The sequence below is a fragment of the Neovison vison genome, chromosome 7 (genome assembly GCF_020171115.1).
Source record: "Neovison vison isolate M4711 chromosome 7, ASM_NN_V1, whole genome shotgun sequence".
NCBI classification, from domain to species: Eukaryota; Metazoa; Chordata; class Mammalia; order Carnivora; family Mustelidae; genus Neogale; species Neogale vison.
This window is the reverse complement of record NC_058097.1, coordinates 156567683-156581768: the sequence shown is the minus strand read 5'-3', so window position 1 is coordinate 156581768 and position 14086 is coordinate 156567683. Positions and strand designations below refer to the sequence as shown.

At 39.2% G+C, this 14086-nt stretch overlaps 1 protein-coding gene across 5 annotated transcripts in view; it reads left to right on the top strand.

Annotated features, from left to right (window-relative positions):
• Window positions 1–14086, top strand: part of RIC3 (RIC3 acetylcholine receptor chaperone) — a 62814-nt gene that overhangs the window by 16207 nt on the left and 32521 nt on the right. The window lies entirely within an intron of this gene.

Below are 14086 nucleotides of genomic sequence, written 5' to 3'. Positions count from 1 at the left end.
TTGTTTTTTTTTTTTATTTCTTTTCAGCATAATAGAATTCATTGTTTTTGCACCACACCCAGTGCTCCATGCAATCCGTGCCCTCCCTAATACCCACCACCTGGTTCCCCCGACCTCCCACCCCCTACCCCTTCAAAACCCTCAGATTGTTTTTCAGAGTCCATAGTCTCTCATGGTTCACCTCCCCTTCCAATTTCCCCCAACTCCCTTCTCTCCATCTCCCCTTGTCCTTCACGCTATTTGTTATGCTCCACAAATAAGCAAAACCGTATGATAATTGACTCTCTCTGCTTGACTTATTTCACTCAGCATAATCTCTTCCAGTCCCGTCCATGTTGCTACAAAAGCTGGGTATTCATCCTTTCTGATGGAGGCATAATACTTCATAGTGTATAGAGACCGTATCTTCCTGATCCATTCGTCCGTTGAAGGGCATCTTGGTTCTTTCCACAGTTTGGCACTGTGGCCATTGCTGCTATAAACATTGGGGTACAGATGGCCCTTCTTTTCACTCCATCTGTATCTTTGGGGTAAATACCCAGTAGTGCAATTGCAAGGTCATAGGGAAGCTCTATTTTTAATTTCTTATGGAATCTCCACACTGTTCCCCAAAGTGGCTGCACCAACTTGCATTCCCACCAACGGTGTAAGAGGGTTCCCCTTTCTCCACATCCTCTCCAACACACGTTGTTTCCTGTCTTGCTAATTTTGGCCATTCTAACTGGTGTAAGGTGGTATCTCAATGTGGTTTTAATTTGAATCTCCCTGATGGCTAGTGATGAGGAACATTTTTTCGTGTGTCTGATAGCCATTTGTATGTCTTCATTGGAGAAGTGTCTGTTCATATCTTCTGCCCATTTTTTGAAATGATTATCTGTTTTGTGTGTGTTGAGTTTGAGAAGTTCTTTATAGATCCTGGATATCAACCTTTTGTCTGTACTGTCATTTGCAAATATCTTCTCCCATTCTGTGGGTTGCCCCTTTGTTTTGTTGACTGTTTCCTTTGCTTTTGATCTTGATGAAGTCCCAAAAGTTCATTTTTGCTTTTGTTTCCTTTGCCTTTGGAGACATATCTTGAAAGAAGTTGCTATGGCTGATATCGAAGGGGTTACTGCCTATGTTCTCCTGTAGGATTCTGATGGATTCCTATCTCATGTTGAGGTCTTTTATCCATTTTGAGTTTATCTTTGTGTACAGTGTAAGAGAATGGCCACGTTTCATTCTTCTACATATAGCTGCCCAGTTTTCCCAACACCATTTATTGAAGAGACTGTCTTTTTTCTGCTGTGTGTTTTTTCCTGTTTTGTTGAAGATTATTTGACCATAGTGTTAAGGGTCCATATCTGGGCTCTTTACTCTGTTCCACTGGTCTATGTGTCTGTTTTTATGCCAATACCATGCTGTCTTGGCGATCACAGCATTGTAGTAAAGCTTGAAATCAGGTAACTTGATGCCACCAGTTTTATTTTTGTTTTTCAACATTTCCTTAGCGATTCGGGTCTCTTCTGATTCCATACAAATTTTGGGATTATTTGCTCTAGCTCTTTGAAAAATACCGGTGGAATTTTGATCGGAATGGCATTAAAAGCATAGATTGCTCTAGGCAGTATAGACATTTTAACAATGTTTATTCTTCCGATCCAAGAGCATGGAATGGTCTTCCATCTTTTTGTGTCTTCTTCAATTTCTTTCATGAGTGTTCTGTAGTTGCTCGAGTACAGATCCTTTACCTTTTTGGTTAGGTTTATTCCCAGGTATTTTATGGTTCGGTGCTATAGTAAATGGAAATGATTCTTTAATTTCCCTTTCTCTATTTTCATTGTTAGTGTATAAGAAAGCAACTGATTTCTGTACATTGACTTTGTATCCTGCCACATTACGGAATTGCTATATGAGTTCTAGTAGTTTGGGGGTGGAGTCTTTTGGGTTTTCCATATAAAGAATCATGTCATCTGCAAAGAGAGAGAGTTTGACTCGTTCATTGCCAATTTGGATACCTTTTATTTCTCTTTGTTGTCTGATTGCCGTTGCTAGGACTTCTAATACTATGTTGAATGAGAGTGTTGAGAGTGGGCATCCTTGTCGTGTTCCTGATCTCAGCGGGAAGGCTGTGAGCTTTTTCCCATTGAGGATGATATTTGCTGTGGGTCTTTCATAGATAGATTTTATGAAGTTCAGGAATGTTCCCTCTGTCCCTATACTTTGAAGTGTTTTAATCAGGAACGGATGCTGGATTTTGTCAAATGCTTTTTCTGCATCAATTGAGAGGACCATGTTTTTCTTCTCTCTTCTCTTATTGATTTGTTCTATCACATTGATTGATTTGCAAATATTGAACCATCCTTGTAATCCAGGGATGAATCCCACCTGGTCAGGGTAAATAATCTTTTTAATGTGCTTTTGGATCCTGTTTCCTAGGATCTTGTTGAGAATCTTTGCATCCATATTCATCAGTGATATTGGTCTGAAATTCTCCTTTTTGATGTGGTCTTTGCCTGGTTTGGGGATCAGGGAAATGCTGGCTTCATAAAAAGAATCTGGAAGTTTTCCTTCTGCTTCAATTTTTTCAAACAGCTTCAGAAGAATAGGTGTTATTTCTTCTTTGAAAGTTTGGTTGAATTCCCCAGGGAATCCATCAGGTCCTGGGCTCTTGTTTTTTGGGAGGTTTTTGATCACTGCTTCAATCTCATTACTAGATATTGGTCTATTCAGGTTGTCAGTTTCTTCCTTGTTCAATTTTGAGAGTTTATAGTTTTCCAGGAGTGCATCCATTTCATCTAGGTTGCTTAACCTATTGGCATATAACTGTTGATAATAACTTCTGATGATGTTTCTACTTCCTTAGTAATCTTTTTTTTATTTTTATTATTTATTTTTATTATTTATTTATTTATTTGACAGACAAAAATCACAAGTAGGCAGAGAGGCAGGCAGAGAGAGAGGAAGGGAAGTAGAGAGCCCGATTCGGGGCTCAATCCCAGGACCCTGGGATCAGACCGGAGCTGAAGGCAGAGGCTTTAACCCACTGAGCCTCCCAGGCGCCCCCCCCAACACTTTTAATTTGGGAATAGTTCACTCATTTTATTTTTTTTAATTAACTTTTCATTTAGGTTTTCTTCTCAGGCCTAACTGTGGCCTAATAAAAAGCTCTTCTGAATGCGCCACCAACACTTGGAACTTAGCATGTGAAAAATGTGTACTCAGTCTTCCCCTTGTCATAAGCCCACCCAGTTTTTCCATTATCTTCTCTTAGTATATTAAACTCCTAACCTTGGGGTTTTCTGACTTTTTCCCTCATTAGTTCTATATGCTATTCAGTATTCAGTGCTGCTGATCTTTCCATGCTCAGAGCCCTTGGATCTGTTGCTTCCTCTTTATAGCCATAGCCAGCACCTCAGGCCCTTAACATCTCAGAGCTTAATTACTGCCTTGTTGCTTTCTCAAACCCCTTTCTCTCTGCATTAGGCCTTGTACTCAAATGCTAGCTTTAATCCCTTTCAGGTACCCTAAGATCATTTCCCTGATCTTAGACCCTAGTATCAAATTTATCCACCACACATTAACATTTAAACCCTCCACCTCTACTTCCCTCTCCTTATCTCTTGTTACTTCCCCAAATGGAACCAACCTAATTTGGTAGTTAGCCTTCTTTATTCTTTGTTCTTATTTCTTTGTTCTCATCTCTTTCCTGTTGCAGAGTTCTCTTTCCTCCTGGCATGCTTTTGCTTCTTTATTCTGTGTCTCATTCCCTTCAGTGACTGATTCCATTTGACTCCTCTTTATTTTCTCTTTGCATTCTTTGATCTAGTAATAAGGTCCATGATACCCTGTCTGTTTTTGTTCATGTTTGTTTTGAATATGCTAGTTTTTAAAAAGCATGGTTCAATGTGGGAACTATTGTTTCTATTTTATTTGTGACTCACTCCAACCTATGCATAGAGACCTGAATATAATAGCTGTCCTGTAGGGGCGCCTGGGTGGCACAGTTGGTTGAGCCGCTGCCTTTGGCTCTGGTCGTGATCCCAGTGACCTGGGATCGAGTCCTGCATCAGGCTCCTTGCTTGGTGGGAAGCCTGCTTCTCTTTCTGCCTTTCTCTGCCTGCTTGTGCGCTCTCGCCTTCGCTCTCTCTCTCTCTGACAAATAAAAAATAAATGAAATCTTTAAAAAAAAATAGGTGTCCTGTAAATCTTCCTGGCTGACAGTCTATAAAAGTTTTGAGGAGAGATGGGTAGTGTTTAGAATTGTCATCATTTTCTTTTCATTTTTTAATTTTAGAAATGCAAAAAAATACTTTTTGTGGCATTACCAGACTTTTATTTCTAATTTTTTTGTTTTATACCAAGTTTTGGAGACTGTGTTCTCAGTACAATGTAATGAAGTTCAATAACGTATATTACTATATATATTAAATCTAGTTTATTGAACACTAGCCATCTGATATATCCAGTTCTCTCAAGAGAAAGGTTAGCTTCTTGGATGCTGGCTAGGCATTTTTTGAAGGTACATTATAGCCTTAAAGCCATTACTCACCATTTACTATATTAAGATCCTTGACAATTTAATAGCTACATAGTCACCAGCACCCAGAATGAGGAGTGTTGACCTGGTTTCCTTCTACATCTGAAGCTCTGCTTTTGTTGCTGTCCTCTTAAAAAGCACTTCTTCCTGTAATTTTCATGTCCTCCAAAATCAGTATTAGGAGGAAAAGGAGGATTATTGGAGTGGAGTTGGCTGAGAGAGGGATACAAGGTAGAAGGCAGCTTCTAAACCTAGTAGTGCTAGCTGTTTTATTACCTCCCTGCCTACCCACCCACTTTCTTTCTTTCTTCAGAAACAGAGTTGATTTAAAGGTAGTCATCAGTTTATAGCCCCTTGTTAACATCACGAGTGCAATTTTTCTTTCTTGTTCTTTTCTTTTTAACCCTTTACCTTCAATCCACATGCCCATTCTCTTTCCCATTCATATGTACCTACTCTGTGTTTATGCCCCCATACCTACATATTTGGTTGAACAATATATTGTATAATTATGATGTCTTCAGCTTACATAATGGTATTTGCTTTTTACTCATGTCATGCTTTTTAAGATGTATTCATGTTGCTGTAGGTACATCTAAAGTGTGATTTCTAAAAGCTATATAGAATTCCATGTTTTCCATTATTCCAGTTACTGAAATCAAAGTTACTTCAAGTTCCCTGTTATATTACTGTCACAGCGAACATTCTTACAAGGGTCTATAAAGTCTGTAATTTGCACATAGACCATCCTTTTTGAGAATTTCTCTGAAATTGGTCCACTGAATCACTGGATCACCTAGGATACAGACATACTTGATGTCACTAAGATATCCTAGCAGAATGGCTGTATCTGTTTACTGTCTTCCCAACATCTTTGCTAGCCTTTGCTATTGTCCACCCTTCTAATTTTTGCCCTTCAGATTGGTATGAGCAATGCTATCTGATTATTTCAATTTATATTTTACTCTTTACTTTTATTTTGAATTTGATCGTCTCTTCATTTACTTGCTAATCATTTCAGCTTCTTTTTCTATAGGTTCCCTACCCATAACTTCTGACCATTTTTCTGTTGGTTTATTGTGACTTTTATTTCAAATTGTAGAAATTCCTAGTCTATTCTTGTCAATTGTCAATTCATGTCGATCCTTATCTCTTTTCACTTTTGGATGTTGCAGGAGCTTTTCCTTGTCTGTCATCTATTTTAGCTCTGTTTGTAATATTCTTTTTTTTAATTAACATAAAATGTATTATTTGTTTCAGGGATACAAGTCTGTGATTCAAAAGTCTTACACAATTCACAGTACTCACCATAGCACATACCCTCCTCAGTGTTCATCACCCAGCTACTCTTCCCATCCCCCTCCCCTCAAACAACCTTCAGATTGTTTCCTGAGATTAAGAGTCTCTTATGGGGTGGGAGGTTGGGTGAGCCTAGTGGTGGGTATTATGGAAGGCACGTATTGCTTGGAGCACTGGGTGTAGTGCATAAACAATGAATTCTGGACACTGAAAAGAAATTAAAAAAACAAAAAAATTTTTTAAAAGAGTCTCTTATGGTTTGTCTCCCTCTCTGGTTTCATCTTATTTCATTTTTCCCACCTTTCCCCCATGATCCTCTGTCTTGTTTCTCCAATTCCTCATATCAGTGAGATGATATGAGAATTGTCTGTCTCTGGTTGACTTATTTCACTTAGCATAATACCCTCTAGTTCCATCCACATCATTGCAAATGGCAAGGTTTGGGGTTTCTTGATGGCTGCATAGTATTCCATTGTATATATACATCTTCTATATCCATTCATCTGTTGATGGACATGTAGGTTCTTTCCATAGTTTGGCTGTTGTGGACATTGATGCTATAAACACTCGGGTGTATGTGCCCCTTTGGATCGCTGCATTTGTATCTTTGGGGTAAATACCCTGTAGTACAATTGCTGGGTCATAGGGTAGCTCTATTTTCAACTTTTCAAAGTACCTCCATACTGTTTTCCAGAGTGGCTGCATGAGCTTGTATTCACACCAACAGTGTAGAAGGGTTCCCCTTTCTCCACATTCTCACCAATACCTGTCATTTTCTGACTTGTTAATTTTAGCCATTCTGACAGGTACGGGGTAGTATCGCACTGTCGTTTTGATTTGTATTTCCCTGATGCCAGTGATGTTGAACACTTCATGTGTCTGTTGGCCATTTGGATGTCTTCTTTTCAGAAATGTCTGTTCATGTCTTCTGCCCATTCTTGATTGGATTATTTGTTCTTTGGGTGTTGAGTTTGCTAAGTTCTTTATAGTTTTTGGATACTAGCCCTTTATCTGATATATCACTTGCAAATATCTTCTCCCATTCTGTCAGTTGTCTTTTGGTTTTGTTGACTATTTTCTTTGCTGTGCAAATGCTTTAGATCATGATGAAGTCCTAATAGTGCATTTTCACCCTTGCTTCCCTTGCCTTTGGTGATGTGGCTAGGAAGAAGTTGCTGTGACTGAAATCGAAGAGGTTGCTGCTTTGGTTCTCCTCGGGAACTTTGATGGATTCGGCTCTCACATTGAGGTTTCTCATCCATTTTGAGTCTGTTTTTGTTTGTGGTATAAGGAAATGGTCCAGTTTCATTCTTCTGCATGTGGCTGTCCAATTTTCCCAACACCATTTGTTGAAGAGACTTTTTTCCACTGCACATTCTTTACTGCTTTGTCAAAGATTTAGTTGACCATAGAGTTGAGGGTCCATTTCTGGGCTCTCTATTCTGTTGCATTGATCTGTGTGTCTATTTTTGTGCCAGTACCATACTGTCTTGATGATTACAGCTTTGTAATAGAGCTTAAAGTCTGGAATTGTAATGCCACCAGCTTTGGTTTTCTTTTTCAACATTCCTCTGGCTATTTGGGGCCTTTTATGGTTCCATATAGATTTTAGGATTATTTGTCCCATTTCTCTGAAAAAAGTTGATGGAATTTTGATCGGGATTGCATTAAGTGTGTAGACATTTAAGTAGCATAGACATTTTCACAATATTTGTTCTTCCAATCCATGAACATGGAACGTTTTTCCATTTCTTTATGTCTTCCTCAGTTTCTTTCATGAGTACTTTATAGTTTCTGAGTATAGATTCTTTGCCTCTTTGGTTAGATTTATTCCTAGGTATTACAGTTTTGGGTGCAATTGTAAGTGGGATTGACTCTCTTTTTTCTGTCTTGTTGTTGGTGTATAGAAATGCAACTGATTCTTTTGTGCACTGATTTTATATCCTGACACTTTAATGAATTCCTGTTTGAGTTCTAGCATTTTGGAGTGGAGTCCTTAGGGTTTTCCACATAAAGTATCATATCATCTGCAAAGAGTGAGAGTTTGACTTCTTCTTTGCCAATTCGGATGCCTCTTATTTCTTTTTGTTGTCTGATTGCCGAGACTAGGACTTGTAGTACTATGTTGAATAGCAGTGGTGATGGTGGACATCACCTTAGAAAAGAAGCTCTCAGTTTTTCCCCATTGAGAATTATAGTTGCTGTGGGGTTTTCATAGACAGCTTTACGATATTGAGGTATGTACCCTCTATCCCTACACTGTGAAGGGTTTTGATCAAGAAAGGATGCTGTACTTTGTCAAATGCTTTTTCTTCGTCTATTGAGAGTAACATATGGATCTTTTTCTTTTACTAATGTATTGCGTCACATTGATTGATTTGCTGATGTTGAACCAAACTTGCAGCCCAGGAATAAATCCCACTTGGTCATGGTGAATAGTCCTTTTAATGCACAGTTGGATCCTATTGGCTAGTATTTTGGTGGGAATTTTTGATTCCACGCTCATCAGGGATATTGGTCTGTAATTCTCCTTTTTGATGGAGTCTTTGTCTGGTTTTAGGATCAAGGTGATGCTGGCCTCATAAAATGAGTTTGGAAGTTTTCTTCCCATTTCTATTTTTTTGGAACAGTTTCAGGAGAATAGGTATTAATTTTTCTTTAAATGTTTGGTAGAATTCCCCTGGGAAGCTGTATGGCCCAGGGATCTTGTTTGTTGGGAGATTTTTGATGACTGCTTCAATCTCCTTACTGGTTATGAGTCTGTTCAGGTTTTCTATTTCTTCCTGGTTCAGTTTTGGTAGTTTATATATCTCTAAGAATGCATCTATTTCTTCCAGACTGTCAAATTTGCTGGTGTATAGTTGCTCATAATATGTTCTTATAATTGTTTGTATTTCTTTGATGTTGGTTGTGAGCTCTCCTCTTTCATTCATGATTTTATTAATTTGGGTCCTTTCTCTTTTCTTTCTGATAAGACTGGCTAGGGATTTAACAATCATATTAATTCTCTCAAATAACCAGCTCCTAGTTTCATTGATCTGTTCTATGGTTCTTTTGGTTTCTCTTTCATTGATTTCCACTCTGATCTTTATGATCTCTCTTCTCCTGCTGGGTTTAGGCTTTCTTTGCTGTTCTTTCTCCAGCTCCTTTAGGTGTAGGGTTAGATTGTGTATTTGAGACCTTTCTTGTTTCTTGAGAAAGGCTTTTATTGCTATATACTTAACTCTCAGAACGGCCTTTGCTATATCTCAAAGATTTTGAACAGTTGTGTTTTCATTTTCATTTGTTTCCATGAATTTTTTCAATTCTTCTTTAATTTTCTGGTTGACCCATTCATTCTTTAGTAGGATGCTCTTTAGCCTCCATGTATTGGAGTTCTTTCCAACTTTCCTCTTGTGGTTGGGTTCTAGTTTCAAAGCATTGTGGCCTGAAAATATGCAGGGAATTATCCCAGTCTTTTGGTACCTGATTTGTGACCCAGGATGTGATCTGTTCTGGAGATTGTTCCATGTGGATTGGAGAAGAATGTATATTCTGTTGCTTTGGGATGGAATGTTTTGAACATATCTGTGATGTCCATCTGATCCAGTGTGTCATTTAAGGCCTTTATTTCCTTATTGATCTTTTGCTTAAATGATCTGTCCATTTCAGTGAGAGGGGTGTTAAAGTCCCCTACTATTATTGTATTATTGTTGGTGTGTTTCTTTGATTTTATTAATTGGTTTATATAATTGGCTGCTCTCATGTTAGGAGCCTAGATATTTAAAATTGTTAGATCTTCTTGTTTGACAGACCATTTAAGTATAATATAGTGTCCTTCCTCATTTCTTATTAGAGTCTTTGGCTAATTTAGATAAATTAGATATTTAAATTAGATAAATCTATCTGATATAAGGATTGCCACCCCAGCTTTCTTCTGATGTCCATTAGCATGGTAATTTTTTTCCACACCCTCACTTTAAATCTGGAGGCGTCTTTGGGTCTAAAATGAGTCTCTTGCAGACAGCATATCGATGGGTCTTTTCTTTTCTTTCTTTTTTTTTTTAATCCATTCTGATACCCTGTGTCTTTTGATTGGGGCATTTAGCCCATTTACATTCAGGGTAACTATTGAAACATATGAATTTAGTGCCATTGTATTGCCTGTATGGTGACTGTATATTGTCTCTGTTCCTTTCTGATCTATGTTACTTTTAGGCTCTCTCTTTACTTAGAGGAACCCCTTTCAATATTTCCTGTAGGGCTGGTTTTAGTGTTTGAAAATTCTTTTAGTTTTTTTTTTTTTTTTTTTTTGTCCTGGTAGCTTTTTATTTCTCCTTCTATTTTCAATGAAAGCCTAGCTGGATATAGTATTTCTTGGCTGCATATTTTTCCTCATTTAGTGCTTTGAATATATCAGAACAGTCCTTTCTTGCCTGCTAGGTCTGCTGCCAATCTAATATTTCTACTGTTATAGGTTACAGACCTCTCGTCCTAAGCTTTCAGGATTTTTCTCTTTATCTTTGAAGCTTGTAAGTTTTACTATTAGATGATGGGGTTTTGACCTATTTTTGTTGTTTTTGAGGGGAGTTCTCTGTGCCTCCTAGATTTTGATGCCTGTTTCCTTCCCCAAATTAAGGAAGTTCTCCACTATAATTCGCTCCAGTATACCTTCTGCCCCCCACTTTCTTCTTCTTCTGGGATCCCAATTATTCTAATATCATTTCATCTTATGGTATCACTTACCTCATGAATTCTCCCCTCGTGATCAGTGGTTTATCTCTCTTTTTCTCAGCTTCTTTATTCTCCATCATTTGGTCTTCTATATCACTAATTTTCTCTTATGCCTCATTTATCCTAGCAGTAGGAGCCTCCATTTTTTATTGCACCTCTTTAATAGCTTCTTTTTATTTCAACTTGATTAGATTTTAGTTGTTTTATTTCTCCAGAAAGGGATTCTCTAGTATCCTCTGTGCTTTTTTCCAAGCCCAGCAAGGATCTTTATAGCTGTCATTCTGAACTCTAGTTCCAATATCTTTCTGATGTCCATATTGATTAAGTCCCCTAGCAGTCAGTACTGCCTCTTGTCCTTTTGAGGTGAGTTTTTCCGCATTGTCATTTTGTCCAGAGAAGAATAGACGAATGAGAGAACAAAATGCTAAAAGGGTTACAACGACCCCAGAAAAAATACACTAAACAAATCAGAAGAGACCCGCAACTGGGGGTAAAAGAAAAGGAAAAAGATATGTATATATCATCAGGCTGGTGAACAGAACAGAGCCACACACTTGACTTTGGGTATAGTTTGGTTTGTTAGAAGAAACTGCCTCCCAAAATTTTAAAGAAAGAAAAACATATATTCAAAAATAAGGGTAAGTACAATAGAGGGATGGAATATGACTATAAAGGTGAAAATTTAAAAAGATTTTTAAAAAGGAATTGATTAGATAAGTTGGTTGAAAAAAATTTTAAAAACAGGAGGGAGACTAGAACAAAGCCATACACTAGATTTAGGATATATTTTGGTCTCTTAGAAGAAACCGTATCCCAAAAAAGACAGAAAAACTTACATGTATACAAAAAATAAGGTTAAATACAAAGAAGGGATAGAATATGTCTATAAAAATGAAAAAAGTTTTTTAAAAAGGTATTGATAAGATGTTGGTTAAAATAGGAAAGAGGAAAAATTAAAAAACAGAAAAGAAAAAAATAAAATTAAAAAATTTAAATTTTGAAAGACTAAAGAATCATGGGGGAAAAGCCGTGAATTCTATGTGTGTATTCCCCTAGCTCTAGAGTTTTGCCATTCTCATTGATTGGTAAAGTTGATCTTGGCTGGATGTTTTTGCTGATCTTCTGGGAGAGGGGCCTGTTGCAGTGATTCTCAAATGTCTTTGCCCGAGGTGGGATTGTACCACCTTGCCAGGGGCCAGGCTAAACAGTCTGCTTGGATTTGCTCTCGGTAGCTTTTGCTCCCTGAAAGTTTTCCACACAGCTTTGGAGGACGGAATAAAAATGGTGGCCTCCCAATCTCCAGTCCCAGAGGAGCCGAGAGCTCGGGGCCACCCTTTTCAAGGAGCCCTCAGAGAAAGGCAGTCAATCCCTCCTGTCTCCCTGGTCTCCAGCCACATTCCAAGCTCACTTGACCAGTGCCTGAGTGTTTCTTTCTCTGGCACAGAGCCCCGTTTGGAGTCTCCAAACCCAGCAGATTTCTGAAGCGTGCTCCCGCACTGCTCCTCCCCATGGAGGAAAGGGGGGTCTCCCTGGATCTGCCACTTGTGGGGTCCCTGCTCGAAAAGGAGTGGCCCAGCTGTAACTCAGATCATGGTTTATGGCAACCCCAAGATGAGAACCCACACCTTGACTTTGTCTTTGCAGCTGGCTTCCCCACTCCAATACCTGGGAGCTCTGCCACACTCAGACACCCCCATTCTTTCTGTGACCCCGAGGGTCCTGAGACCACCTGTGCCAGCAAGGATTCCACCCCATGCTTAGCCACTGGAGCAATGTCCCTCAGCATAGCAGACTTCTAAAATCTCTGATTTTGTGCTCAGTTGCTCTTTTACATGCCAGGAACCGAGTGATGGAGCCCCCCACTCTTCCTGTATGTCACCTCGGATTTACTTATCCACATATCCTACCTTCCAGATAGTGGTCGCTTTTCTGTTCATAGAATTGCTGCTCATTTCTTTGATCTCCTTTTGAGTTAGTAGTTGCTCAGAATGGTTTGATAACTACCTAGCGGAATTCTTGGGACCAGAGGAAATTTAGGTCTCCTACTGCTCTGCCATCTTGCTCTTTCCCCATTTGTGGTACAGCAAACAAGGTTTGTTTTTGTAGTAGATTGCGGTAGTTGTTGAGTGTGTAATAGAGTGTGGTAGTGTAGTTGCTGTGGTAGATTGAACAGAAATCTAATTTTGTGGAAGTCAAATCTAACAGTGTTAATCTATATAGTTTGTATTTTTGGAGTTTGATTTATGAAATCTGTCTGCTCTGTAGTGTTAGCTCCCAGTGATTTTTTTCCCCCCACAAACCTGTTTACATGGCCTTTTTTTTTTTTTTTTAAGATTTTATTTACTTATTTGACAGAGAGAGATCACAAGTAGGCAGAGAGGCAGGGAGAGAGAGAGGAGGAAGCAGGCTCCCTGCTGAGCAGAGAGCCTGATGCGGGACTCAATCCCAGGACCCTGAGATCATGACCTGAGCCGAAGGCAGCGGCTTAACCCACTGAGCCACCCAGGCGCCCCTACATGGCCTTTTGAAGAGAGGTCTTTCTTTTCTCACCTATGGCTCTCAGGAGGCTTGGTAGTTGGTGTTCATGTCCAACTGCCCCGATGGAGGAAAAGTGAAAGAAAATTGATGCACACGTCTTTCTCTAAGCCCTGTGCTTCCACTTACAGAACCTTGTGACCCTGTTTGTGCTACATGACTCCTCTCTCCCCAGCAATAGCTGACTGGAAAGGAATGCATACATCCCCAGGCAGAGTAATTGAAATCTTCCTCCAAGGAACTTGGAGTCTTGAAGGACATGTAAACTGAAAGGTTTTGAGGTGCCCATCTTCCTCTGTGTTCACAAAGAAGCTGGAGAAATTGTCTGCCAGAAGGGAGAATAAAGAAGATCTGCACAGGAAAAAGCCTATGGCCCCATGGAGAGGGAGATGGCAGTAGAATGTGAGAGTAGCTGTCCTGGATCCTGATGGCTTTCCAGTTTCGGTTCTTTTCTCTTTTGAGACCAGATTGCACTTCCTTTTCTGTAGTAGTTAGGGGTGGCTAACTGCATAACAGACTCCAAAGTGTATAATGGCCCTAACACAATAAAAGTTTATTTATCACTCACATGAACAGATCCAGATGGTTCTAAGTTGGTGGGTGGCAACATTGGAGGGCTCTTGCCACACAGTTATTCAGTAACCTAGACTGATGGAGGCCCTGCCGTTTCATCACATGACTTCAGAGGTCTTCCTAGATCAGCATGAAGCCTGCAGATGGCAAATGAATGTGGAGTTTAACACACGGGAAGTTTTATAGGCCAGGCCTTGCATCAGCACATATCACTCCCATTCCTCTGGCTGGCACTCTGTTGCATGGCTACATTTAACTGCATAGGAAGCTGAACAATGTTGTCAATCTGTGGACCTAAAAGGAAGAGAAAATGGGTTTGGCAAACAGCTAGAGATTGCCACATCATATTTGTTATCTGTATGATACCTCTGTATCTTTAGAATCAAGTTCCTGTTTTTTTCTTAACTTGTTTGAGTTGGCTTCTGTTGTTTACGCCTCAGTGCATGA